Below are 3077 nucleotides of genomic sequence, written 5' to 3'. Positions count from 1 at the left end.
CTTTTTTTTTTTTTCAGTGGCCCTAATCCTCTTCCGTACCTTAATCATTAATTTCTCTTCGTATAGAAATACTACTGGTTTGTCTTGATGCAGATGGCTGCTCATCCTTGTTCTGCTGGTGCACTTTTTCAGATTACGTATCAGTCAGCCAAACTGGGGATTGGCGGAAAACTGTGAAACCGAGGACGATGGAGAGAAAAGCGAGACTTCAGAAGCCTTCCCTGAGAGTAATATATATATCATCTTGCATGTCAACGAAGACCAATATGACCTGTGACATTCTAGCTGAGGATATAGACGGGGTAATGAAGACACTTCTTCGTCACATTAGCCAACAGTGGAATGTGAATGCCAATATTCGCCTCCGGAAACAAGCCCAACCAGCTTTTTGGCTTTTATCACAAGCCAGTGTCAGTTCATAGAGGTGAGATCAGGGTTTCTGGGTCTTACAAGCTGACTTACTGTACAACTAATATTCAAATATAATTTTATGCGACTATGATGCAGATCTTTGGACATGTGTAGAAAAGTTTGCTAAACTATGAGTTTTTATGTAAATCTCTGACACATGACTTAACTCAGCCACACTGTCACAATAGAAAATATTTTTTTTATTGGGACTTTTGTAGAATTTCACAACAATTATTTCTTTCAGTTTTTTTTCAAGTAACTTTGCAAGATTTTTGCAAGTTGAATTTTTTCCTATCATCCAAACAACAGAGCTCCAGCTCAGTGAGATTGGGATGGAGAGCATCTGTAAAGAGTGAATCCAACAGTTGCTTCTCGCTCTGTTTGCTTGACAAAGGTTATGATAAGCTAAAGATGAAGTGCAGTGCTAGTTTTCCACCTCAGGCTATTGCGTTCATGGAGCCCAGTAGGTTGAACTTTGGTCTCATCCACTTTGAACACTTTCCTTTGCATGATTGCTGTGTCTCAAGGGGTGTGAATACTTTTTAAACCACTCTATGTCACAGAGTTTTGGATGTAATACACCAATACCCACAAGCCTCTATAAAAACTTCTGTCTCAAACCAACCCATTTGGCCTTTGCACTGACTGAGCGGACATTTGAGATTTGGAAGTGATATGGAGAATATTCAATCTATCCATCTTGCAAGGGACCGTAGGGAGCTATTAGCTCTGGAAAAACAGACCATCAAAAAGGAGATGCTCGTGTTTGAACAAATACTTGAAAATTTGACTTTGGAGTTATACTTAAAAAGAAATAGATCATTTATTAAGAAAGTGTAACAGTTATGTTAACCTTATGTTTCCCCTCTTAAAATACAGGGTCCCAGCCAAGCAGTCACATGGACTCACTTGGTGAATGAAACTCAAAACCGACACCTTCTGCGTCCAAGAACATGTGATGCAAGACGCACAAACACACTCAGGCAGGAGAAGACAACAGACATGTGCACATTTACATACACTGACCTGAAGAAAAAGCTGAAAAAAGCTGAAAAAAGCCAATTCCTTAATATGTAAATCCAATTTAAGGATTCAACTCACATCGAGAATCTAAAGGTGTTCTTCATCCAGCCTACCGCTGGGTTCCCAGGAGCCCATCCTGTTATATAAGATCAAGATTCTCTGCTGACAGGATCTAAAATGAACTCCAGTCTCCACGTCCTCCACCACCTCCAGAGATCTGCTCTGCCTGCATGGACGCAGGTCATCTCCATGTAAAGTGGACTAATGGCAGAGAAATGGTTACTTATCATCCACGGCATCAAGGGATCTTGCCAATTTGCCATGAGAGCATAAACTAAAAATAACACTTTGCCTCTGGGAGGCATCAAAAGGGATATACAAGATTGCAAAGTCTTTTAACAATAAGCCTAAAGAGAGCTGATCATTCATCTGCTAAGTTAGACAAAAACCTGAGTAAAATTATCTTTTTTATACATTATCTTGAAAAAAAAAAAAACATTTTCCACAACTCCTACATACACATATGAGCACTGCTTTAAAAACCCTCATCCTAAAATTAGACTAAACTGATTTACAGGTGTTGGAATACCTACAAGCAGCCATATTGAGATTTCAAAAAAAAAACACAATCTCTTAAGGTTTTCAATTCAAAAAACAGATATAGGCCTATAATTCTCATCTTCCCAATAAAAAAAAACACACTTTCAGATAGAATAGTTTCTTTGCAGGAAACGGTCACTTTTGAGCTGAGAGAAAATAGCAGCCCACATTTAAAACCCACTTTTACAGAAATAAACACTATTTATGCTGCTTTCTACTGTGAAACTGAGGCTTGATCATATGTGTCCAGCTTCCCCAATAATCAAAATAACTTCCAAGACAGGATTTAAAATCTGCAGCCGTTTAACCTGCAACTTCATGCACAACACCAAAGGGAGTGTGGAATTTTACCTTTCACAAGTGTTCCACAAAATCCTCAATCCCTGAGGATCATGAAAGTATCTCCTTTAGCTGCTTGTGAACCTTATTCCGGCTGCCGCTGCGGGGCTGCGGGCCCGCTGATCCTGACGCACGCAGGCGCCCCGCAGTGAAACCGGAGGAGCAGCTCCAGATGGGACCAGATCAGATCTTTGACAACGTCCCGTTCCCACACAGCTGGTCCTTCAGGAAGGCGCAGTGCTCACTAAGCACAGACCAGAGGAGGATCTGTAGGCTGACGGCTGCAGCGCACAGTCCTTTCACCTGAATGCATGGTGATGATGCGCATGACACCTGCCATCAAAGGTGATCCTATACCAAGGTTTGAATACCATCAAAACTTAATTCAATTCACAAAATTAAGTTAATAAATTCTGTATATTTTATAAACAAATTGATAACATTTGTTTTTGAATGAAACTGTTGAATAAAGGCTCATTACGTTATAATCTACAACAGAAACCATTCTGACTTTTGTGTTTATTAAAATTTTTCTTGATTTATCAACGCTTAAAAGCTTACTTATACATTTTTTTTTTCTTAAGACGTTAACACTGTTTTCTATTTTTTCGTTTTTAGGAGAGGAGCCTGATGTATGGAAGAGGATTAGGGCCACTGGAAAAAAAAAAGTTAACTGATTTTTTAATTTTATTTCAGTTTAACAT

This window comes from Cyprinodon variegatus, unplaced genomic scaffold, assembly GCF_000732505.1.
Source record: "Cyprinodon variegatus isolate N-32 unplaced genomic scaffold, C_variegatus-1.0 Scaffold18, whole genome shotgun sequence".
In the NCBI taxonomy this organism is placed as follows: Eukaryota; Metazoa; Chordata; class Actinopteri; order Cyprinodontiformes; family Cyprinodontidae; genus Cyprinodon; species Cyprinodon variegatus.
This window is presented reverse-complemented; position numbering follows the sequence as displayed.